The sequence below is a fragment of the Pteropus medius genome, unplaced genomic scaffold, assembly GCF_902729225.1.
Source record: "Pteropus medius unplaced genomic scaffold, Ma_sr-lr_union100, whole genome shotgun sequence".
Classification (NCBI taxonomy): domain Eukaryota; kingdom Metazoa; phylum Chordata; class Mammalia; order Chiroptera; family Pteropodidae; genus Pteropus; species Pteropus medius.
Window position 1 is genome coordinate 86,453 of NW_024340876.1, and position 27,396 is coordinate 113,848.

The window sequence follows — 27,396 nt, forward strand, 5'->3', positions numbered from 1 at the left end:
AAGAAGCCTGCATTGCCAGCAGATCCAGAAGTCAGCCAATCTTTGCCTTCCAATGGGAAAGTCCCAAAAGCGGAAACAAGGGCCAGTTGATGTGGACGTGGCTGCCTCAGGGCTTCAAGAACTCTCTGACCATCTTTGAGATAGCTCTAGCCTTGGATTTAAAGGCCTTTTCAGCAGATCAACACAGCTGTATGTTACTCCAGTATGTAGATGACCTCCTCTTAGCAGGAAAGACCTATGAGGAATGCATAGAAGGAACGCATCTACTCCTCAATCTCCTCTGGGAAGCGGTTACAAGGTCTCTAAAAGGAAGGCTCAAATCTGCCAAGAAAGAGTCAGATACCTCAGCTTCCACCTGTTGCAGGGACAATGCCAATCTGGCCCAAAAAGAACACAAATGGTATGCTCAATTCTCATCCTTACCACCCGGTAACAAGTCGGTGAATTCCTTAGAGCAGCTGGCTTCTGCAGAATCTGGATACCTAATTTTTCCATCCTGGCCAAACCCCTGTATGAAGCCACAAAGTGGGGTGTACAAGAATCCCTGCTCTGGGAATCTACACAACAAAAGGCCTTTGAAGAAATCAAATGTGCAATCACTAATGCCCCCAGACTAGGACTCCCAGATTTACCAAATTTTTCTTTCTGTACGTACATAAGCACATGAGTGTTGCAGTAGGGGTCTTAATCCAACTGCTAGGATCTTGGCACCATCCCATGGCTTATCTCTCCAAGAAGATTGACTCTGTCACCCAGGACTGGCTACCCTGCTTGCGAGCACTCATGGCCACAGCCCTCCTTGTGTCTGAAGCTGACAAACTGACTATGGGAGAAGAACTGATAGTTCAAGTACCTCATTGAGTAATAACATTACTGGAGTACAAGGGACAATATTGGCTAACCAATGCCTGGAGAGTCAGATACCAAGGAATACTGTGCGAGAATCCATGCATCTACCTAGAGGTAGTACAAACCTTGAACCCAGCCATCTTGCTACTCACTGGGCCCAGCCAGCCAGACCACGATTGCATTGAAGTCATGGATGAAGTGTTTTCCAACTGACCTGACTTGACAGACCAGCCCCTGGAGGATCCTGATGTAGAATATTATGCTAATGGTAGCAGCTTTGTGAGGAGAGGAGAACATCTTGCAGGAGGAACCCTATGTTCCTCCATGAGGCAAAACCTCAGCACAGAAAGCAGAGCTCATTGCCTTAATCCGTGCTCTTCAGCTGGTAGCAGAAGTATGTGCTAACATATACACTGACTCTAAGTATGCCTTCATCACCCTCTATGTACATGGAGCCTTGTACAAAGAGAGGGGTCTAATCAATTCTGGGGGAAAAGATGTAAAATACAGGAAGGAAATTCTAGAACTCTTAGATTCTGTGTGGGCCCCCAAGAAAGTAGCAGTCATGTTCTGCAGAGGACATCGAAAAGGGGACAGCGTAACAGCCTGGAGCAACTGCAGGGCAGACCATGTTGCCAGACTGGCAGTGGCTGAGAGGATAGCCAGTCCTGCAGCTCTAACTACTTCCCTGTTTCCCAGTCCCTTAGCTGAATGATACCACAAGTACTCGCCTCAAGAAGCCTCGTTTAAGACTGAAGAGGGGAGCCTCTTCCCTGATGGATGGTGGAAGTTCAAGGACAGGCGAACTGCAGTCCCTGGGACCCTAGCCCCAGCTTTAGTCAAGCAGTTTCACCAAAGGACACACCTTGGTCACATTGCCCTAGAAACCATTCTATGTCCCCTGGCTCTCTAGCATCTCCCGACCAGTGTGTGAATAATGCGAAGTGTGTGCCCACAACAACCCTAGGCAAGGACCATGTGCCCCACCGGGAGTCCAAAGTGTTGGTGGCACCCCCTTTGAGGAACTGGAAGTAGACTTAACCGAAATGTCTTGATCACAAGGCCTCAAGTATCTCTTGGTCTTCGTATGTATCTATTCTGGTTGGATAGAGGCTTACCCCACTCAGACTAAGAAGGCCCAAGAAATAACCAGACTGCTCCTTCGAGAAATTGTTCCATGATTTGGTCTATCAATTACCATTGGCTCAGATAACAGGCCAGCCTTTATAGCTGAAATAGTGCGCCTATTGGACAAAAATTTAAATATTAAATGGAAATTACATACCACCTATGGACCACAGAATTTGGGCAGGTAGAGTGCATAAACAGGACCCTTAAGACTCAATTGGGAAAACTATGTCAGGAGACACATCTACATCGGAACGAGTCCTCACCATGGCACTATTAAGAATCAGGTTGGCCCCAACCAAGAAGACTGAGTTCTCCCACTACGAGATCCTGTATAGGCAGCCACCATCACTCATCAAAGGACTACGAGGAGAGATCAAGGAAATAGGTGAATTGACTCTGAGACAACTTCAAGCCCTAGGGACCACCTTTAACTCAACCAATGGGTTAGGGAAAGGCTCTCTGTCAGTTTAACCACTAAAGTTCATCCCTTTAAGCCTAGACACTGTCTGGGTAAAAGAGTGGAACATTCAGCACCTAAACCCCTGTAGAGGGGCCCCTTTACTGTCATTTTGTCTACCCTTACTATAATTAAGGTTGCTGAAATAACACCCTGGATACATCACAGCAGACTTAAACCCACAGCTGCAGAGTGGGAATATGTTTCAGACTCTTCTGAGCCCCTCAAGGAAACCCTCCAGAAGAAAACACTGACTGCACTGACAGACCGAGAGTAAGATGTCGGCTCTGCTTTGGTCACACCAGAAGCTGACTAGCGTGGCAGAAGTCTGAGGATGATGTCTCGTCAGGATGGGATCTTAGTAGCCTCCTTCGTTGAGGCTGCAGTAGAAAGAAAAACTGCAGCAAAAGTCCTTATGCTATGGAAGTACCAGCCCCTGAACCAAGAATTAGAAGAAAAAGATGATGCTCTCTGACCCAGTCCTGTGTCCAAGCATCAAAATGGGGAATGTGGCAGGCTGACCCTGCCTGAGCATTTCCTGCTCAAATGAGTTAGTTCCTGACTTCACCCCCCATCCCAGGACTCTCCAGTTGATGTGGCAGTCCGAAAACCCACTTAAATGATTAAGCTGGTTTTCTTATAGTTTGGCAGCCAATCAATGTTCTCCTTCCTTATATGGAATATCTATAGCTGTGTAGGATTGCAGAAGTACAAGATGGTATAAAACTGCCCACCATGTTACAATTGGGGCTCAGCCTTTGGATAAGAATCTGTTGACCCGGTGCTAGCATCAATAAACGCTGCTTCCAGCTTATAGTCTCGGTGTTCCATCTCTCCATTCGAGAATCCCGCAACAATGAAACTATAATAAAATTATAACTGTATTAGACAAACATAGGGGGAAATCTTTAGGAACTACAGATAAATTAAGAGTTATTAATCCTAATAACAAAAGAAAAAATTTAAATTAGAGTCCATCAAAAATTAAAACCTTTGATCTGTAAATAAACTTATAAAGTTGAGAAGGTAAACTACAAACTGAGAGAAAATATTTTTAAACCATATATACCAGAAAAGAACTTGTATCTAGAACATATAAAGATCTCCCAAAACACATCATTTTTTTTAAAAAAGCAAACTATCCAATTAGAATATGAGCAAAATACAGAAGGAAACATTTTACCATAGAGAATATACAGATAGTAATAAGCTTATGAAAAGTTGTTCAATATCATTATCCACTAGTGAAATAAAATTAAAACAATGAGATATCTTTTCATATTAATCACAATGGCTTAAAAAAATGAGATCACCAAATTCTGGTGAGAATGCAGAAAAACTGGACCACTCATACATTGTTAGAAAAAATGCCAATAGTACAGATGCCCCGGGAAAGTGTTTGTCAGTTTATTTTATTTGTTTAACTAAACTTGTACGTATCATATAACTGCATCCTTTGACATTTATCCTAGATAAATGGAAATGGATGTTCACACACAAACTTGTACAAAAATATTTAGAAAATTGTTATTCATAATAGCCAAAAATAATTAACAACTCAAATGTTTTTCAAGGAATGCCTGGTTAAACAAATTGTAATATACTTATATCAGGTAGACTACTAATAATAAAGAAAAAACTACTTATCAATAAAAGAATAATATATTTATACACACAATTACTTTGGATGAACCTCAAGGGAGTTCTGCTGAGGGAGAACAACCCATCTCAAAAGGTCACATGCCTCAATACTAAAACCAGAGGACAAATGAGTCCAGTGGCTTGTGTTGCCTGTACTGCTCAGCCAAAAGACAAACACAGAAGTTGGGCTAAATAGAATAAGCATTTATGAGAGAGTTGGAGACATAGGCAAGCTATCGCTCAAAGGCCTGGATCCCCAAATATCTTGGAAGCACAGATTATATGGGAAAAAATTAGTCATCATGGAATCTAAGGGAGTTAGTGTCATGGGTACTACTGATTGGATGACTATAGAGAGTTGAGGTAGTTGATCATTATGTCTGGTTCTGGATTCAACCATGGCTTCATCCTGTCTGATCTCGTGACCTTCTCTCTTGATGGGGCTGGGGCTGAAACACATCTACAGCCAAGGTGTTATCCTTAGTCTAAAGTCCAATTGAAACCTATTTGTCCTCATGATTGCAGACCTGAGACTCATTAATTTTATGTCCTAAGACTTAATGATTAAAGGAGCAGGCATAATGTGGAGAAGGGTGGAGAGTAAAGGCAAGTGAGTCACAATGCCATTATCTGAGCAAAACAAGCTTGAATAAGAGGGAAAAAATCTATTTTAAAGAAATTAAGTTTTTGTGAGGTTATAAGCTGTGAGTTAAGAAGAAGGGAGGTTGGGGATACTGTGAGGCCTATAATACAGACGTCCTTATATCAGGTCCCTCTTCAATACCAAAATAACAAAATTGTAGAGATAGCAAACAGAGTACAGGCTGCCACAGCTTTGAGATGGGAAGTGTTTGGGTGAGTGTGTCCATAACGGAGTAAAAGAAGGATCTACATGGTGATGTAACAGTCAGATTTACTGAATATTGTGGTGATTGCATCAATCTACGCATGTCAAAAAGTTTCATACATGTACATACAGTGATGTAAAACTTATGCAATCTGAATAAGCTCCATAGATTTTACCAATGGCAATAGCCTGGTTTGATAATGTCCTATAATTATACAAGATGTCACAACTGAGAGGAACAAGGTGAAAGCAAATGGGATCTCCCAGCACAAGCTTTGCAACTTCTTAAGAATCTATATTTCAAAATAAAAAGATTGTTTTTTTTTTTTTTAACAGAATGAACTAGGGATCAGCTCAAAAACATAGGTGAATCTCATAATAATTATGCTGAGTAAAAGAAGCCAGGCAAAAATAAGTACATACACTATAATTTATTTATATAAAATTGTAGAAAATAAATTAAGCATTAGTGATAGAAAGCAGAACAGTTGTTTCTTGGGATCATGGACAAGGAAGTTTTGTGAAAGGGAAGTAAAGGTGAAGCAATTACAGAGTGGCAGGAATAAATTTTGGGTGGTCAATGATATGTTTATTATGTTGCATGTGGTAATGGTTTCCTAAGTGTGCACACATGTTAAAATTTATCAAATAGTACATCTTAAATATGTGTAGTTTTTAAACTGGCAATTATATTTTAATAAAACTGTTAGAGAAAATGAAACTTTCCTGGATATTGGGTGAAATAAAAAGAAAAATCACCATCAACAAAAATTCCAGGAGAACTTTCTGAGAGAGTATATAGTTTGCAAACCAGGGAGACAGCTTTAGTGCATGCAGATTGAAAATATGCTTTGTCACAGGGGAGTTAGGGCAGAGTTTTAAAGGCAAAAACCACAAGAAGCTGACGTTTCCGGGGACTGGTTAGTAAGAAAAATTAACCCATTAGTGTACATTATATATTTCTGATTGGTTAGAACAATGGTCTTTCCAGTCTTAGCTAATTTTGAATCAGCTGTTTGAGTCACTAGCTATGGTTAATAGTTGATAACATGAGACGTGGTCAATAGGGGGTGTCATGGGACATGGACCACTACCTTAATTTTCTTTAGAGCTTGCAAAACAAAATTGTAAGTCAAGCCTTGTGGTCCAACAAATGACACAGGCAATGCAATTTATCATATAGGCAACATCAGAATTTAAACTGCAAAGCTGCTCAGTCACACAAGCAGAATCAGAGACAAATTAGAAAAAATCAAAATATCTGGCCATGAAGTTATAAAGTTATAAATTTTAAATCCACATCCCACAGCTACCCTCATGAGAGTAGTATACTTTCAATATTAAAATAAAATGTAATATATTTTTAAATTTTTTTGATTACAGTTGACATACAATACTATATTAGTTTCAGATGCACACACAACATGGTAGGTTCCAGTTCAAGATGGAAATGTAGAAAGAGCCTGAACTCAGCTCCTCGCATTGATATAGGACAGTGCAAATTTCCCTGAGTTGGTTGGGGAGAAACCAAGCCCTGCACTGAGAGAAAAAAGAGGGTCTTTTGGCTAAAAGTGTAAAAGAATTCAACACACATACCAAAGTTAGAGTCAAAGGAAGGTTTATTAGAAAAGGGATACCAATACACAGACAGAATGTGATCTCCTCTCCAAGGCAGAGAGTGAGAAGACAATGAGAGGGACACAGTAAAGAATACCAAGAGAAAAACAGTGAGAGGGACAGAGAGAGGGACCATGAGTGTTAGGGGAATTCAGTTTATATATCCTTCTTTAGTTCCTGTGAGTTATAGTTTAAAAGACTTTGTTAACTCATTTCCTTTGATATAGACACACAGTGAGGAAGAGGAAGAGTATGTAGGGCTAAAAGCCTGCTGGCTGGCACTTTCCAGCCTTTAATCTTTAGTTTTTCCATGCTTTTAGCCATAAGAAATGACTCTGTTGGTTCCCGTTCACAGGTGTGGAGAATGGGTTATTAGTAATCCCAGCAGAAATCTTCCCTTGTTCTGCAGGTGTCCTCCTGGCCTGGCTGCAGGGCTGATCAGCATATTTCCGTCTCTGAATGTGGCTTGATTAACATTTTAATTCCCTTGCCTCCTCCCTACATACCATGGACACATTGAATCTACAGCTTACATGGAACAATTTTCTTTAGAAAAAAATGCTAAAAACTAGTTAAGCAACTCCTACACATCAGGCAAATAAGAGGAAAAAAAGAAAGATAGAAGCAGGCTGTTAAGTAGTTAAGCAAGAGTGACAGGAGCGAAGGCCCAGCTCTGTAATCATAGAAACTTCCCTTGAAGACCTTCCTTACAGACATTTCAGAAACAGCTCCCTATTAGGGTTATAAATCATTCCAAATCCTAGAGCACAAAGGCCATACAAGCTGCTGGTTAAACCAGCTACAAATGCATGCACATAAGGTACTACCCTAATTTGCCCACAATCTAATTCTCACTGTACTGTCATTATAACACTATGCTTATGTCTGGAAGTTAATGAATCTAATTATAACAGACAAATTCTGGATAAGCACATGTGCAACAGGCACATGTCAGCCCCAGTCAGTCAAGGTGACCTCACATACAGATCATTTAGGACCTCACATCATAGCCCAACTATAAACAGACCTTCCCACTTCTGCATTGTTATAGCTCTCTTTGCTGGAAACCCGTCCTTCCCTTTGGGGTGTACTGTCTTATCTCTTCACCTCTCAAATTCCATGGGGCGGCAGTTTTCCCTAGCATGGCCCGTCTCCTTCTAAAACGTACTTTCAATAAATCTTACTTTTTCTAAATCTCGCCAACCTGTAATTCTTCGTTCCATTGGCAGGGAAGAACAAAGGGACAACACACAACACCACCATCTCCTGCCTCCTGCTGCTGAGTAAACACCAGATTTCACGTCACCCCAGTGGTAACCGTATTATCATAAACCCCAGCCCTGCAACAACAATCTATATTGGAAGGAAACTCAAAACCCAGAGCCTCTTCCTGAGCAAAGAATTTGAACCCCACAATAGGTGCCCCAACTTTTAAGATCTGCATCTGAGAGATGAGCTCCCTAAAATATCTGACTTTGAAAATCAATAGGGCTCATGTCCACAAGACCCACAAGAGTATAGTAAACTGAAAAATAACTCTTAAAGGGCTCAGAGCTCAGATTAATTCACCCCAGGGCCCATAACAGAGATGCTGGTTGAAAGGTGCCCAGACCTTATGAGAAAGAGGTTTATTTGCTTATCTTAAAGTGTCAGCCTTAAGGTCAGGCATCTAATTTAACACACATCTCAGGACTAGGATACTCTCCAGGAACAGAGGCTGGCTCTCCCTCTGCCTCACTTCAGCTCACCAGTATTTCTGAAGAGGAGCTTATATACCTCTGCCACCACAATTTTTGTGACTTCCATACAGGGGACAAGCCTATATCACCTGGCTCTGGCGGCTAGTGAGGCTTATGTTTGCATATCATACAGAACTATAACCAGTGGAGAAAGAGTTCTTAAACAGCTACCACCCACCATGGCATACCAAAATGAAATAGGCCAAAGCACTCATTCTTTCTGTGAAAGAGGCTTATTCGCTTATTATCATAACTGTTACCTGAGGGGCAGGCTTCTAATTAAACACAATCTAAGTGCTGACTAAATCTTTTCAGAGATCTTGGAGGGTGGGCACTATCTTTCCCCTTGCCATGTTAATTTCTCTCAGAGGGGAGCTTTTACACACACATCTCATGCTTGTTTCTTATATCTAGTACTTGGGATTTGTCATGGCCACCCAGGGGATACCCCTTATTCACGTGGTTCTGGTGGCCAGTGAGACTTGCATTTCCGGGTCCCTTGGAATTGTAACAATCAGAGAAAAAGTTCTTAGATGTCTACCACACCCAAGGCACTGCAGAAATAGCAGATTGAAACACACCTCTAGGCTTTCTGTAAAAGAGGTCTTCTTGCTTGTCCTGGAGCTTTGGCCTGACGGGCAGGTTTGGCATACAACTAGAGATCTAGTGAGGCACATCTAGAAACAGAAGTTAATGAATATCATCTTTGTGCTCTCTTTCTGGCTAACTCCATATAACATATTCTTAGAAAAAAAATATACATGTTTGGTGCCCTGATTTTGGTGCCTGCTGCCCAGGCGACACTTATAGATCACCTGCTTCTGGTATTCAGTGGGGATTAGACTTGTGGCCCCACAAGGCTGTATATATTTACATTCTTTAAAGCTTCTGCTTGAAGGTTTGGCTTTTGATCAGACTTAACCTTGATGCTGAATGAAATATTTTGCTTTAGGACACTGAAAGATCTTGGCACAGCCTCTGGGTACCATTAAAAATAAAATAGGATGCCATATGGTATTTGTCTTTCTCCGTCTGACTTCTTTCACTTAGCGTAATACCCTCTAGGTAGATCCATGTTGTCACAAATAGTAAGACTGCATTCTTTTATATGGCTAATATCCTATTGTGTGTGTGTGTACACACACACACACACACACATCACTTCTTTTTTATCCAATTGCCTATTGATGAGCACTTAGGTCACTTCCGTATCTTGGCTATTATAAATAATGCTGGAATATACATAAGGTGCATATATCTTTTTAAATTAGTGTTTGGATTTCTTTGGATAAATGCCCGGAAGTGGAATTGCTGGGTCATAGGTAGTTCTATTTATAATATTTTGAGGACCCTCCATACTGTTTTCGTAGTGACTACACCAATTTGTAATTTCACAATGGTGCATGAGGGTTCCCTTTTCTCCACATCCCTGCCAACACTTGTTGATTGTTGATTTATTGATGTAAAGTACAGCATAGGGAATATAGTCAATTATATTGTAATAACTATGTATGATGCCAGGTGGGAACTAGACTTACTGGGGTTACACTTATATAAATTATACAAAAGGGTAACAACTATGCTGTATACTTGAAATTAATATATATATATATATATATATATATATATATATATATAAATTTAAATGTAAACATAATTGAAAAATATAAATTAAAAAAATCCTTTACTTTTTTCTCTGTGTGATGTCCCAGTAAAAGGGTTACATAGCTTTGTGAAGAGACAAAAAAAAATGTGAAAGGGAATGAAATCACTTTTACATTGTTAATTAAAGGCTTGTTATTTCAGGAAGTAGGACTCCATTGCTAATTGATTTTTTTGACACCACTGGTAAGAGTTGCATTAGAATTAATTAAAAAAAATTTTTTTCCATTAAACTGGTCTTAAAGACCAAGTTGCTGAAAAACGGTTGGTTTATTTTTTGCTTACATGTATGAAAATAAATACTGATTTATTAAAAAAAAATAAGATGCTTGGATCATCACAAAGTTTTTAGAGACAAAAAAAACTAGGGCAGGTTGAATGATAAATTTTCTACATGAAGCCTGTTCTTTAAGATTGCTTAAGATGGCTGTTTCATCTAATATACAGAAATCAGAGTGTCAGGCATAATGAAGAAATAAAGAAATATGTCCCAAACAAAAGAACAGAGATAACCTCAGACTTAAAAAAATTTCTTAGTGAAATAGAGATAAGTGATCTAAATGATATGAAGTTCAAAATAATAGTCACAAAAATGATTACTAAACTAAGAAGAATAGATCAACCCAGTAAGAACTTCAACAAAGAAACAGAAAATATAAAAAAGTTTCCAATAGAAGTCACATAATTGAAGAATGCAATAACTGAAACTAGATGATTCACAAGATAAAAAGATGTATAATGTGATATCAAAAACACATGAGAGGAATAGAAATCTAGAGCTTTACAATGCATTTAAATTTAAATTGTTATCACCTTAAAATAGACTGTTATATATATATAAATTGTTATATGTAAACCTCGTGGCAACCACAAAGGAAAATCCTATAGTAAATACACAAAGAAAATAAGAAAAGAATCTAAGCATACAGCTAAAGAAAGTCATCAAATCGTGAATCAAAAGAAAGAGAAAGTAGCAGAGGAACTGCAAAACAGCTCCAAAACAATTAACAAAATGACAATAAACATATTCTGATCAGTAATTACTTTCAATTTAAAATGGGCTAAATTTAAATAAACGGATTTAAAAAAAAGACTTTTCTATATGCTGCCTACAAGAAAATTACTTCAGAAGTAAGGCCATATGCAGACTGAAAATGAAGGAATTAGATGTATATTTCATATAAGTAGAAACTAAAAGAAAGCTTGAGTAGCTGTACTTATATTAGACAAAATAAACTTTAAAAAAAATAATAAGAGGCAAAGAAGGGCATCACATTAATGATAAAGGGGGCAATTCAATAAGCAAATATAAAATTCGTAAATATTTATCCACCAAACATAGGAGCACCTACTATATAAAGCTGATATTATCAGATAGAACAGGAGAAATAAACAATAATACAATAATAGTAGGGAAATTTAATACCCATTTTTCATCAACGGATGGATCATATAGACAAAAAGTAATAAGAAAACATTGGCCTTAACTGGACTTAGATATGATAGAACATTATATCCAAAATTAACATAGTAAACATTCTTCTCAAATGCACATGAAACCTTTACCAGGAGAGATCCTATGTTAAGGCACAAAAAAAGTTTTAATAAATTTAAGAGAATTGAAACTGTATTGAGCATCTTTTCTGACAAAATAGTACAAAACTAGAAATGAATTATAAAAAGAAAACTGGAAAACTCACAAATACGTAGAGGTCAGCATGCTACTGAACAATCGATGAATCAAAGAAGAAATAAAAAGAAAAAAAACTTTAAAAACTTAAGACAAATGAAAATAAAACTTATCAAAACTTATGGTATGCATCAGTCAGAAGCAGTTCTAAGAGAGATATTGAAAGTAAAATAGAAGCCAAAATTTAAAAAAGAAAAGAAAAATTTCAAATAAACTCCAACTTTTACACCTAAGGAAACTAGAAAAAGAAAAAGAAAATAAGCCCAAAGTTATAGAAGAAAGGAAATAACAAAGATCAAAGCAGAAATAAATTAAATAGAGACTAATAAAACCATGGAAAAGATCAAGGAAACTAAGAGTTAGTTCCTTGAAAAGATAAACAAAATTGACAAACCTTTAGCTAGACTCATAAACAGAAAATGAGAGATGACTCAAATAAATGAACTCAGAAATGAAAATAGAGACATTACAACTGATACCACAGAAAGATGAAGGATGATAAGAGACTACTATGAATAATTATATGCCAACAAATGTGACAACCTGAAAGAAATTAAAAAACTCCTACAAATATACAACCTACCAAAATTAAATCATGAAGAAATAGAAAATCTGAACATATCTATCACTAATAAGGATATTTAAATGGTAATCAAAAACCTGCCAACAAATAAAAGTCTAGGACCAAATGGTTTCACTAGTAAATTCTATCAAAAATTCAAAAAATTAATACAAATCTTTGTCAAATATGTTCAAAAAATAAGAGAAGAAACCACTTCTGAACTCATTTTATGAGGCCAGCATTACCTTGATACCAAGACAAGTAAAGGACATCATCAAAAAAAGAATTTACAGGCCAATATCCCTGATATAAATGGTAATACAATAATAGTAAGGAAATCTCATGACAAGATAAAAAAATCCTTTAAAAATATGCTAGCAAAAGGAATTTAACAATAAATTAAAAGGGTCAAAAGTATCGTAATGTATGATTTATTCCAGACATGTAAGGATGATTCACCGTCAGCAATCAATCAATGTAATACACTATGTTAATAAAGAATAAAAATCATAATCATCTCAATAGATGTAGAAAAAAACATTTGACAAAATTCACTATCCATTTATGATAAAAAAAAATATACTCTGAACTGAGTATAAGTGGAATGTACCTCAACATGATAAAGCCATATATGAAAAACCCACAGGTAACATCATATTCAATGGTGAAAAGCTAAAACTTTCTTCTAAGATCAGGAACAGACGAGTATGCCCATTTTGACCACTTTTATTTAACATAGTATTGGAAGACCTATCTAGAGCAACAGGAAAGAAAAATAAATGAGTCATCCAAATCTAAAAGGAAGAAGTAAAATTTACTATTTGCAGATGACATGCTATTTATATACAGAAAACCATAAAGACTCCATTAAAAACTGTTAAAGCTAATTAATAAATCGAGTAAAGTTGCTAAATACAAATCAAAATGCACAAATCTATTGTTTTTCTATACACTAATAATAAATTGTCAGAAATAGAAATTAAAAAAATTACAATTATATCAAAAGAATAAAGTACCTAGAAATAAATTTAACCAAGAGGGTGAAAGATTTGTACACAGGAAACTATGACATTGATAAAGTAAATTGATGAAGACACAAGTAAAAGGAAGATATTCTATGCTTTTAGATTGAAAGAATTAAATTGTTAAAATGTCAATATTCCCCAAAGCTATCTACAGATTTAATGCAATCTTCATCAAAATTCCGATGGCATTTTTAACAAAAAAAGAAGAAACAATCTTAAACTATGTATGGAACAAAAGACCCCAAGCAGCTAAATCACTCTTAAGAAGAAGAACAAAGCTGGAAGGATCACACAACCTATTTTCAAAATATATTACAAGGTTGTATTAAGCAAAACAGTGTGTTCTTATTTTTGACAAAGGAGTCAAAAATATACAATAGACAATGGACATTCTCTTCAATAAATGGTTTTGGAAAAACTGAACAGCCACATTAAACAAAGAAAGAAAATGGACCATTATCATACATCATATACATTAAATTAAACTTTTTCTTGTTTAGAAAAAAAGTGTGTGCAGCGCTGCCAGTGTTCATTTAACATCAAGTGTAGAATTCTACATTTTCTAAGATTTGACATTTTTAGCAAACTATTAAAAACAGAATGCTATAAATAGAATGATGTCATTTGTTTTCAAAAACCAGAGTGATGTGAAAATAATAATAAAAGCAAGATATAATTATGGCAAACTTTGGAGATAAGGTTAGGACTGTAATCTGGGAGTTATCTTGGTGTAAACACTACAGCCACAAGCGCTGCTGGTGAGTATTCTCAGGGTAAATGTGAATGGGTTAAAGACTTGAATGTAAGATCTGAATTCATTAAACTAGGGAAAAAAAAAAAAGATAAGCTCCTTGACCTCAGTCTTAATAACAATTTATTAGATTTGAATTCAAAAGCATCAATAATAAAATCAAAAATAAACAAGTGGAGAAACATTAAACTTAAAAAAAAAAACTTAAAAAAATTGCACAGCCAAGAAAACCATCAACAAAATGAAAAAAAATAAAACCAACAACAAATCTACCAAATGGGGAATTTGTTTGAAAAATCATGTATTTGATAAGGGGTTAATATCCAGAAAATATATATAACTCATAAAACTCAATAGAAATTTTTTAATGGGCAGAAAATTTGAATAAACATAACAAGAAATAAGTGTTAGTGAGGAGGACGTGCAGAAAAGTATACCTTTGTGCACTGTTGGTGGGAATGTAAATTGATACAGCCACTATGGAAAACTGTTAAAGGTTTTTTAAAAAACTGCAAATAAAACTGCCATATGATACAACAATTCCACTTCTGAGTATTTATCTGAAGAAAACAAAAATACTAACTCAAAAATATATGTGCACACTTATGTTCATTACTGCATTATTTACACTAGCCAAGACATGAAAACAACCTGTGTCCATTGATGAATAAGTGGTCAAAGAAGTTGTATAAACCTATACAATGAAATATTATTCAGTTATATAAAAAAATCTTGCCATTGTAACAACATGAAACTTGAAGACATTATGCTAAGTGAAATAAGTCAGACAGAGAAAGACAAATACATGTATATAATCTCACTTATATTTGGAACCCAAACAAACAAAAACAAGAGCCTCAAAAACTCAAACATAAGGAGAACAGAGGCAGGTGTTGGGGGAGTGGGTGAAATGGGTAAAATGAAAAAAAAAAAAGAAGGGTCAAAAGGTACAAAATGTCCAGTTATTTATGTACATGGGAATGTAATGTATAGCACAGTGACTATAGTTCATAATACCATATTGCATGCTTGAAAATTGCTCACAGCAGGTCTTTAAAGTTCTCATTATGCACAAAAAATAAATTTTTGTAACTATGTATGATGATAAATATTAACTACACTTACTGTGGTGATCATCAATCTATACAAATGTCTAATCATTATGTTGTATACCTAATACAACATATGTCATTTGCACTTCAATATAAATAATAAAATAAAAAGATGATAGAAGAGGCAAAAATTATAGGTCGTTCATAAACTAAATACAAAGTTTCTAAATAAAAAATATCATGTGGGTTTATAGAACTGTTAAATGCTTTAACATTAGGAAACTTATTAATGTATCTCATTTAATATGAGATGTAATTGATTATAACACACATCATATTTAATATACTCTTAAGAGAAAAAAACTTTTGTACTTTAATAGTCTGACAGACTGATTTGAGAAATGTTAAATGTGAAAAACATGTATCTTAGAAAGATATTAAGTAGTAATAAAAATAAACAGAAAAATCTATTAATATATATTACTTGCATTTTAACAGAGGAAAATATTTGGATCATACCAGTGGATACTAAAAAAGTATTCAATTAAGATTACACCTATTACACATAAATAAATTGTTTATAAATAAACAGTTTAAATGAGTAAGAAACAGAATGGAATATCCTAATTTTATAAAGAATACCTATCCAAAACATAATGATTAATTATTAAAATTTTTTCTTTAACATAGAAATCATGGTCTCCATGAAGTCAAGTGAAATAAAACAAAAAAGCCAGACATTTTGATTATTTACCTAGAAAATTCAAGAAACTTTATAAACTACTAGACCTAACTAGAGCAAATGGTTGGATATAAAATAAATATAGAAATTAATAACATTTGTAATAACTGATTAGAATAAACAATAAGATAGCCACAATAGTAAAATATATATATTAAAATAATTTAAAATAAATAGAGGCAAGACTTCTGTATATAAATAGTATAACTTAATTGAAAGTTATAAGAAAGAGCTGAATAAATGTAGAGATATATTATGCTAATTTCTGTCAATATTCAGTAGTTTAAATATGTCAGTTCTCCCTAAACTAATCTAAAAATTCAATGCAAATCTAATCTGAATCTCAACAGTTTTCTTAAAATTTCATAGATAATCTTAATATTTATGTAGAATTTTAAAAACCCAAAATATCAAATGTAATTTTTACAAAAGAGTAAGAAGGGATTATATACCATATAAGGTTAAAAATTAATTATAAAACAATAATAATTAAAACAACTTATTATTATAATAGTAAGAAAAAAGAACAATGAAATAAAATAGAGATGCTAAAAATAAATTTGCACATACACAAAAACTTGAAATATGCCAGTTGGTGTCATTTAAAATCTGTGGGAAATTGGTGGGTCCCAGTAGATAATTCTAGGATAATTGGGAAAAGTCAAACTTTCATGAGAAAAGTGGAACTTTAAAATTTAAAGAAAAATATGGGATATTATTTTTGTGGTAAATGAGTCACCAAAAGCAAAATACATAAATTAAAAAATTTACGTATTTGACTACAGGAACGCATAGATTATTTGCTTCATTTGGGTAAACTGAAGCAGGGCAAGTTTTGCACAGAAGATTACTTAAAGAATGTGGTTACACCCTCTTTTCACAGGAAACATTTTATGGTGTTGAGAAGAATTGTGATGGTGGGTTTTACTAATGGGTGCTATACAAGCACATCCTCATTGAAGGGGAGCTGATAACTCTGAAAGAACCCAGTGCTCCTTGTAACCAGTCCACTGCTTTACCTTTCAAGATTGATATTTTTAAAAAAAGTCTATAAATATTTTTTGTATGCCAAATGAATGAATGAAAACACCTCCAGTGGAGTATGTCACTTCTTTCTTATTCACTAGAAACCCAGCCAGTATCATCCTGGGAGTAATTGTGTTGTGAAATCCATAGGGTCAATAATATACATTTACTCTTTTAAAACACTAAGCATGCTTTAGGATTAGTCATGTAAATCCATTATATCAATGTCAATATTTAAGAGATAACTGATGCTTCTCAAAGCTAAGTGATCAGTTAGGCTGTGTCTAAGGAGCGGGAAAGAAGATTGAAGAAATTATGTGTGATGGCTGGCTCAGACCAACTATAATAAACTGCATAGTAAGACCTCTGGTATTGCGAGAACGCACAAGGAGAGAAAAAACTGTAATTTTGTTGTCAATTTAGCCTCTAGTAAAATGCCCTTCAAATAGTAGACATGAAATAAATGTGTTGAATAAATGCATAAATGAGTGCTATAATGTGACATATGTCCTTGAATGCTATTTAAAATGCTATATAAAAAGAAATGAGTGTCTATAGACTAGAGACTTTGTTACTATAACTCATATAATCCTCAAAACACCTCTTAGAATTAGCACTATTCTTCTCATCTTAGAAATGGGCAAATGAGGTTAATTGATGGTGTCCAAGGTGACTAGTTGAGAACTCTGGTACAAGAGCCTGAACTCCCCCCTCTTTTCCCCAAGAGGTAGGTGGGGCTGAAAAAAAATCTTTAAAAGTCTAGAAAAGTGTCTGGAGGCCTTGAAGAGTACACAGGAGCACTGCAGATGAGATTCAAAGCTAGAGCCTGAGAAGAGGACCACCATCCACAGTGTGTGTGTGTGTGTGTGTGTGTGTGTGTGTGTGTGTGTGTGTGTGCTTGAGCTGCAGTAGCAGGCACAGATGGAAGATTGGAAGGAGTGAGCTCTGTTGGCTGAATGACCCAGCCTGAGGCTAAAGGCTGAAAGTACAGCTTCCCTTCAGGAAGAAGTAGGCATCTGTAGCAGATATTTATTCATTTTGACACAGGTGCTATTTGAGTCTCTTTCCCCAATTAAACTTTGAAGTTCTCTTAGTCATGGATATCACTTTGTCATAACAAACATACAATTAAGTTGCTATATGTCAACACATAGCAATAGAATTTTTTTTTTTTTTTAGGCAAGGCAACCCTTGGTTGACCTCACAGATTGCAAGAACCTTGTCATCTTACAATCCTTTATTTTTTTTATTTTTTACACCTACAGCACCTGGTCTTCTTAAGTGGTCTCCCATCCAAGTACTAACCAGGCCCGACCCTGCTTAGCCTACAAGATCAGATGGGATCAGGCTTGCTCAGGGTAGCATGGCCATAGACAACATTGGCTTGTAATATAAAAAGGAATCATTCATACTGGTAATTCTGGAAGAAAAAAAGACCCCAAAAATTCTCCATGCTACTGGTTCAAGTTCTTTTTTTATTTTTGAGCACTTTTTCTTTTTGAATAAGATGTTTGAATTGCCATCTTTCAAAGGAAATAAGTTTGAATCATTAAAAAATTCTTCCCAAATAGCACATCTATGCTGTGCCTAGGTGGTCGCCTCCCACCGCACACACACACAAGCTCCTCATCCACTCAACTAGAAGGCTTGACCAAGGTCTCACCCCTGGTTCAAGGGACTCGTAAAATTCTGTCCTCACCTAGAAAGGGTTCTGACAGAAAGTTACAGAATCCCCCCCACTATGTACACTCACATAGAACAAGAATCCCTTTCTTTTTGCTAATACTTCCCCACCCCCACACCCCAGCCCTTTGCTTGGGTTCCAGGAGAGGTGAGAGGTGGAGCCATTCTATAAAGCTGCCAAATGGTCCAAGCAGGGAACTGAATAAGAAAACAAGTCCTGGTGATAACTCAAGATTGGAGGAAGATGTGCTCAGGTGAGAGAGGGCATTTTATAAAAGTTTGTGAAATGACTGATAAACCAAGGCAGCATTTAAACCAACGAATGAAAAGCAGGTCTTCTGAATAAAGTTTGGTCCTAGAGAAAGAAAGATAGGGAAGCAGACATACAACATGGCCATGCCTAGGCTGAGGTCTAGGTCGGAACAGTGTAGTAAAGACGTGTCAGTGTTATTGGATTGTGGGAAGTGGGATACATAAAGAGGAGATGCCTTGAACAGAGGAGTTTGTAGAATTAGTGTTTCTGCTTCTGTGCTGCTGGATTACCTCTAGAATAACCTAAATATCAGGTTTTTATATTCTCCTTATAGTTTCCCCCACTCCTGAAACAACATAAACACACATGTGCAGACACAGTAATTGTTCTAAGCATTGGAGAGTCACACACAAATAGCTGAAAGCTCTTTAGAGGTGGAAATTAAGGGAGCTTTCTCTACCAGCCATTAGACCAACACTTTGTGGGCAATAAATTGCTTTTGGTCACTTCAGTTCTCCTGAGAGTATTATACTCTTCACTCCCTCTCACCTTTTACCTTGGTAGGGAATCCAACTTACACCATCAGGAACCAGAGCTCCAGACTGTACCTCCTTCTCATTTCCCCACCTCATTCTAGTCAGCTAGGGCTTCTACAATATATACCACACACTGGAGGTCCTTGCAGTTCTGGGAAGAAGAAGTTCAAATCAGGTTGTCAACAGGCAGGGATGGTTTCTTCTGAGGCCTCTCTCCCTGGCTTATAGTCTTTTTCCTGTGTCCTCATGTTTTTTTTTTTCCTCTGCATGTCTGTGTCCTAATCTCTTATCGCCTCTTGGATTTAAGCCCACCCACATGAACCCATTTTACCTTCATTACCTCTTTAAGGGTCTTATCTGTAAATATAGTTACATTCTGAGGTACTGGGGATTAAAAATTCAGCATATGAATTTGAGGTGGAGAACATACTTTTTCACATTACACCCCCTGTCCTCTCTCCTATTCTGCTCCCGTGTCTACCCCCACTCCTCTGTCTAAGCTCTAAAGTTGGAGTGCTAGGGCTCACTCTGTATATTTATTCCTTCAGTGAATTACTCTACTTCATGGCTTTAATTCCAATTTTAGCCCATGTTATTTGCTGCGTGTGTTGGGGAGGGGACTGTGGCTCTGTACTGAGAGGGAGGCTTGGAAAGGGCAGGTCAAAAAGGGAAGGAGGGATAACTATGGCCAAGGTAGAGGTCCAGGAGCGGGAGCACATTTGCTGCCACTCCTTTCCTGGACCTGTACTTGGGAACCCTCTTTTAAAAGATCAACAACCAGAAGTAAAATTGGCTTGATAAAAAAATGACAGTAAGCTAGAACTGTATTGCCATATTACTTGGCTGCCAGCAGCCATACTCTGGGCACACCCAATACCTTCAGTGGGAACCTGCAAGGACAACTGTACAAGGGAGAAGAGTGTGATGTACTCAATGTGCACTATTATATGTTAATAAGTTTTTACAGACAAAAGCAAAAAGAGAGGTGACTGCCTTGCACAGTCATTTCAAATGGTGTCACAGCATCAAGTCCACCATCCTCATCCTTCAGTAATGTCAAAATGCCAGTCCGGTCAGCCATTGACTGTCAGGAGAATTCCAGACATGGCCTGCTGCTAACAGAGAGGCTGCAAACCTTCACAGACCTCAGATTCAGTAAGCTTCTGACCCTGAAGTTTGTATAGGACTCCATCCAAGACTTAAAGCTTGCTGATGGCTATTCTTTTTACCTTCAGGTGTATTCCCTTCAGATGCACAGTATGAGCTCTGTCTATTGGGGGAAAATCTTATTTATTTTTTGATACCACTGGAAACTTACAACAGTGCCCTAGCCCTCTTGGCTGAGTTCATAGTGGATAAGCCTGAGTGCAAAGACTTGTGGGAAAGGGGCTATGTGCTTTGGAGGAACTGCTAAAGCTGCCCTATAAAACTCCTGGTGCTGAGACTGGCCTGGAAAATTAATTGCCTTCATAAGAGCCCAAGGCAAAATGAGCCACTGCTGGGAATTCTTCAGAGTTTTCCACAAGATAAGTTTCAGAGATCTCCTGGATGCCAGCTGTTCTGTTTGCATGCCCTATGATGAAATATCCTTCACAGAATCCCAATCGTCTGAGTGCTTGAACACTCATTACTGCAATAAAAGAAGTCTAATCGCTGAGAGACAACTTTATCATAAAAGTCTTTGTTCATTTGAGCCGATAACTACCATGCATTTATGTGTTTGTGTGTACAGTGTTTGTATGTTTTGTGTGTGTGTGTTTGGATGTACAGTTAATAGGTATCAAAATATGAAATGTTCATGCCTTTTGAACAACAACTTCACTTTTAGAACTCTGTCCTTTAGAAATACCTATACAAGTATATTATCAGGGTAGGGGAGAATTCCTCCTTCTTGAGTTTATATGGCTGGACTAGTAATAAAATTGACAAGACCAGATTAACAGGAGAAAAAACAATTTATTATGTGTGCATGGAGATCATAAATAATGTTCTCAGAAATAATGAACCAGCCAACTTTTTATACTTTTAGACAAAGAAACAATACATTTTTGAAGAAATGACAGGACAAAGACACTTAGATTTGGGTGTTCATTGGTGAAGAATCTAAACAAAATTTAGACTTGGGTAGTAAATTAGTAAAGGAGTACTAAGTAAGCTTTTTGGTCCTGTATTCCTTAACTTTAGCAATGAGGGTATCTCTTTCAATCCCCTGGAGCAAGTAAGGAAGCTTTCACAGAGGAAGTTTATTTCTTGTATTCAGAGAGACAACAAACAGACAATGCACCCTTCTTACAAGAACTGCTTGTCAAGTGACTTAATTCAAAGTAATAAATATGTCATTGTAGGATATTTTGGGACAGTCTACCTCGATCATAAAACAAAAGTATTTTAAGATGTTCACTGAGTAATTGTAATAATGCTTTCCCTAGCACTGGGGCTGTTCAAACAATATTCAAGTGACCATTTAACAAGAGTGCTATGGAGATTCCTGCATCAGCCAGCAGATTGGATGTGATGGTCCTGAGATTATTATAATTATAAGCTTTCGAGCTGCTCAACTGCATGAAGGGAGGATCCTCTGGTCTTATATTCTCTCTTGCCCTTCTTGCATATTTTTCTGTCATTGTTTCTCTTGATACAGGCCATGGAGTTCCATGAAAAAGGGGACAAACATCAACAAGCACTAGGAGTTCTACTACTGGGACAGTCCCTGAGCCATCTGGACTTTCTCCTGGTGACTCTTCAGGGAAGAGTCCCAATATGGCCCCACTGTGTTCTCCTCTTTGAAAACCTGGTGAATGGCCCCAAGCTCAGAGTGGCAGCAGCAAGTAGTCACAGGCCAGGCGTGGGTGCTGCAGTGACAGCACCTCCACATCTGTCCAGACAGGGCAGGTCATACAGCAATGTCCTGTAGGGTTTGGAAAGAAGCGGAGTGAGCACAACTTCAGAGGGTGTTGATGCCACTAAGGAAGGTGTTTCCAGCATGGGTAGGGGCCTCCATCCTCTGACCTTGGTGATTGCAGAGCACTTATGGTTATTAAGGAGCAGGGACCACCACAAACCTATTGCAAACACAGTGAATGTAAATGATGGGGCCCTGTCTCGGCATTGCTGAGTAAAGGCTAAAGAGCAAATGGGAGGAAAGCCAGAGTATTTCCCAACCCAGTGCTGAAACCCAGGAGAAGAAGAGAAAAGAAATACAGATTGCCCGTAGTAGGAACATCCTAGCTGTAGGACTGTACAATAAATGGAGAACACAGTCAGAAAAATGTAGGTACCATTTACTCACAAGCTTTTTGCAGATGGACATCTACTTCCTTATTTGCCAGGTATTCCATTTGATCTAAATCATTACTCTTTCTTTTCTGGGCATCTAGGAAATTTCTCCCATCCAAAGGAGCAATCTATCGAATGTTCTGTATGAATTTAACTGAGACACAAAGCAAACAGCTATTCCCTCAACATGCTTATTGTCAGGGGAGAAAAGGAAGGCACACAAGGATATACGCCAAAGCAGTGAGGAGTAATCAACACTAGGGCTGTAGCCGGTGAGCGCTTTAGAAGTACCAGGGAGGGAAGCCAAAGGAGTAGCACATTGCTTTCTAGAGGCACTAATAGCTCAGTTAAGATCCAAATGACCAACAGAAATAAGCTTGGCAGAGAACAAGTGCTGGGCCGGGAAGAGGCTGGGAATGGACGAATGCCTGAATTCCAGGTACATAGCAGAGGAAACAGGCTCTACCTACTAACTCAGGTAGAATGGGTATAGTATGCTTGTGAAGCCAGAGCAGATTGGTGTGCTGGGAGTGAGGATATGTAACTAGAAAATCGATGGAAGACTGAAGATGGCATGTTAGGAATCCTGGCAGTTTATTAAGGCAATGGAAACCTTGAAAAACTTTAAAGCTTGAAAGTAACACGATTAGATTAACACATTCTTTTTTTAGTTGTCTTAGCTGAGTGGGGTCACACAAAAAAACGATTTTCCTCCCACTACTCTAAATTCTACTGGCTGAGCTAATGATTAAATTAACATAAGACAAATTCACAGGAGAAAATATCTAAAATATCTTATGATATACATGTGGGGGTGCCATAAGAATGTGAGATTTGAGGACACACTGAGCCTTTGAGGCTTATATGCCACTCTAGACTAAGGAGAAGGGAGGCAGGGGGTCTATGATTTCAAAGGGAAAGCAAGCAATTTAAAAGTAGATGAGAAAGAGCAAACCAATGATAATTAAATTCTTGCTGGGCCACCTAAAAAGAAGGGAAATTGAAGAAGTTCAACAAATAGGCTTTGCTAGATTTCTCTGTCTGGAATACTTAATTTATATTTTGATGCTAAGGTGATGATACCTATTTATTTTAAACTATTTATTTATTTATTTATTTATTTATTTATTTATTTATTTAACATTTTATGTGTTCCCCCTCCCCCTCCCTCTTGGTAACCACTAATCCATTGTGCATATCCATAAGTCTCTGTTTGTTGGTCCTGTTCATTTGTTGCTTATAAGTTTATATCCCACATATAAGTGACATCATGTGATTTTCGACCTTATTTTACTTAGTATGATTATTTTAAGGTCCATCCATGTTGTTGCAAATGGCGGTATTTCATCTTTTCTTATGGTTAAGTAATATTCCATTGTATATATGTACCACGGTTTCTTTAGCCAATCATGAATTGTAGGACATTTTGGTTGCTTCCATGTCCTGGCCACTGTGAATAATGCTGCTATGAACATCGACGCGTAAACATCTGTTCAGATATGGGGTAAGTATTTGGGGGTAAATACCCAGTAGAGGGATTGCTGGATCATATGGTAGGTCAATTCTTAGTTTTTTGAGAAACTTCCATACTGTTTTCCATAGTGACTGTACCAATACACTGCCAGCAATGTATTAAGGTTCCTATCTCTCCACATTTTCTTCAACATTTGTTATTACTTGTCCTGTTGATTATAGCTATTCTAACAGATATGAGATGCTATCTCATTGTGGTTTTAATTTGCATTTCCCTAATAGCTAATGATGTTTAGCATCTTTTCAAATATTTGTTGGCCATTTGTATATCCTCTAGGGAGAAGTGTCTGTTCAGGCCCTCTGCCAATTTTTTGATTGGATGATTTGTTTTTTTGTTGTTATCGAGTTGTATGAGTTCTTTGTATGTTTTAGATATTAAGTATTTAATGGAGGTGTTGCTTGCAAATATATTTTCCCATTCAGATAGTTGTCTCTTTACCTTGTTGATGGTTTCTTTTGCTGAGCAGAAACTTTTTAGTTTGAGGTAGTCTCATTCATCTATTTTTGCTTTTACTTCCCTTGCCTTTGAGGTCAAATTCATAAAATCCTCTTTAAGTGCAAGGTCCTTGAGTTTTGTTCCTATGTTTTCTTCTATGCATTTTATTGTTTCAGGTCTTATATTCAGGTCCTTAATTTATTTTGAGTTAATTTTTGTATGTGGTGATAGAAAACAGTAGTTTCATTCTTTTGCAGATGGCTTTCCAGTTTTCCCAGCACCATTTATTGAAGAGGCTTTCCTTTCTCCACTGTATGTTTTTGGCTTCCTTTTAAAAAATTATTTGCCCATATAAATATGGGTTTATTTCTGGACTCTTGATTCTGTTCTACTGGTCCGTGCATCTGTTTTTCTGCCAATACCATGCCGTTTTGATAACTGTTGCTTTGAAGTATAATTTGAAGTCGGACAGAGTGATGCCTCCAGCCTCATTCTTTTTTCTCAGGATGGCTTTGGCAATTCAGAGTCTTTTGTGCTTCCATACAAATCTGATGATTTTTTGTTCTATTTCTTTTAAAAACCGATGGGATTTTGATGGGGATTGTATTAAATCTGTATGATGCTTTAGATAATAAGGTCATTTTAACTATGCTGAGTCTTCCAATCCAAGAACATGGAATATCTTTTCATTTCTTTGTATCTTCTCTGATTTCTTTTAATAGGGCCTTGTAGTTTTCATTATATAGGTACTTCACATGTTTTGTTAGATTTATTCCTAGGTATTTTATTCCTTTCGGTGCAATTGCAAAAGTAATTATTTTTTCCAATTCATGGACATAATGACACTTCATTATTAGAGTATAGGAATGCTATGGGTTTTTGAACATTGATTTTGTATCCAGAGACTTTACTGTATTTGCTTATTGTTTCTAGTAGTGTTCTTGTGGAGCCTTTACGGTTTTCTATATAGACAATCATGTCATCCACAAATAGTGACAGTCTGACTTCTTCGTTTCCTATTAGGATGCCTTTTATATCTTTCTCTTGCCTGATTGCACTCACTAGGACCTCCAATGTTATATGGATAACAGTGACAATACTGGAGAGCCTTGCCTTGTTCTTGATCTTAGAGGGAAGGTTTTTAGTTTTTCACCATTAAGTATAATGTTGGCTGAGGGCTTGTCATATATGGCCTTTACTATATTAAGGCATTTTCCTTCTATACTGATTTCTTCAGGTGTTTTGATCATAAATGGATGTTATATCTTGTCAAAGTCTTTTTCTGTATCTATTGATATGATCATATGGTTCTTATTTTTTATTTATTTATGTAGTGTATCACATTAATCAATTTGCATATGTTGAACCATCCCTGTGCTTCTGGGATGAAGCCCACTTGATTGTGGTGTACAATCTTTTTAATATGTTGCTGTATTCCATTCGCTAGTATCTTATTGAGGATTTTTGCTTTTGTGTTCAGGATTGATATTGGTCTGCAGTTTATTTTCTTGTGTTATCTTTACCAGGTTTTGATATCAGGGTGATATTGGCCTCATAAAATGAGTTGGTAAGTATTGCCTCCTCTTCGGGTTAGGGGATGGGAGCTATGGCTCAGTCTAGGTTTTGCAACCACGGCTGGTAAAACTCAACTGTTGTTTCTCCGCTGTTTCCGCTTTTCTGCTGTCTCCGTTTCTCTGCCTTCTGCCCTGATGACTGGGTACTGCCACTGGCCGGCCACGTGGAACTCACAGCACTCTCAGGCAGGGCTGTTCAGGGAAATCGCCACCCCTTCTCCCTTCCCCCCTCCTCCTACAGGGAGTTCGGCTGTGAAAGGTAGCTTCTTTGTTTCTCCCAGTCTACCACCCAACACCCGTGGTTCTAACCTGTGGTAGCTCTTATGCACAGATCCCACGCTCAGATGTGCTGGTGTGTAGTTTGGGTGTTTTTTATTGAGTTTTAGATGTTCAGCTTATTGTTGTTTCGAGGGGAGAGATCTGAGGAAATCTCTCACTCTGCCATGTTTTATCCAATCTTCTTTATATTCCCTATTTTTAAGCAGGTTTTTCTATCTGAATTCCTTTAGGAAGGTAAATAGGGAGGTTACAGATTCATTCTGAGTCTTTTGTTTCTTAAAAACAACCAACTTAAAATCAATATTCCAAAAGTCAGTTTGGAGTAGCAAAACTTTGTTCTGCCTCAGCCATATGTTTTATTTTGTTAGGAAAAGCCCTAAATTAATGAAGGAGACCTGGGTTTACTGATGAAACCTGAGGAGAGCTTCTAGGGGTTTCCTAAGCAGGTGTGTGAAGATCTCCTTGGTTTAATTCTGTAGATGAAGTTTTCTTCCCAAGTATGTCAAAGCAACATTCTAAAACCACTGTTGTATTCCCCGCGTTTGGTTCTTGCTTTAATAGCTTCAAATTTTACTCTCCTATCACTGCAGAGACCTAAAGGAAGAAAGTGACGGTGGAGGGGAGAAGAGCTCTGCATAGTAGTCAAGGCTTATACCATGGCAGAAAGCAGAAAGCCAGTAGGCTCCCCAAAGCTCTTGTTATTCTCCTGTATTTTATTAACAAGGCTTATTAATAAGAATTGGTTGGGAGCAGTATTTGTCTGAAGCTGTTTTGAATTCTAGCATTCAGATATCTTCTACCAATAGGATCTGTGGCAAAGGAATTTTGCTTCTCTGTAGAGCTCATTTTTGTTTTAGAAGATGTGTTCTCAGTCAGTGGAAAGTCCCCAGCCTTCTAATGTGGTTCAGAGAGAGTCAGAGGAGCTTGGAGGGCCATGGGGCCACACCACAGAAGTAGACATGCCTCAGTAGAAGGGAAGTAACTACCTATGCCTATGCATAGGGCTCTGGGTCTTATACTTCAAGGTCTATGAGG

At 37.1% G+C, this 27,396-nt stretch overlaps 1 pseudogene; it reads right to left on the reverse strand.

Moving 5' to 3' along the window:
* Nucleotides 1–18,047: 18,047 nt before the first annotated feature.
* Nucleotides 18,048–18,166, reverse strand: LOC120592156 (uncharacterized; annotated as a pseudogene).
* Nucleotides 18,167–27,396: the final 9,230 nt, after the last annotated feature.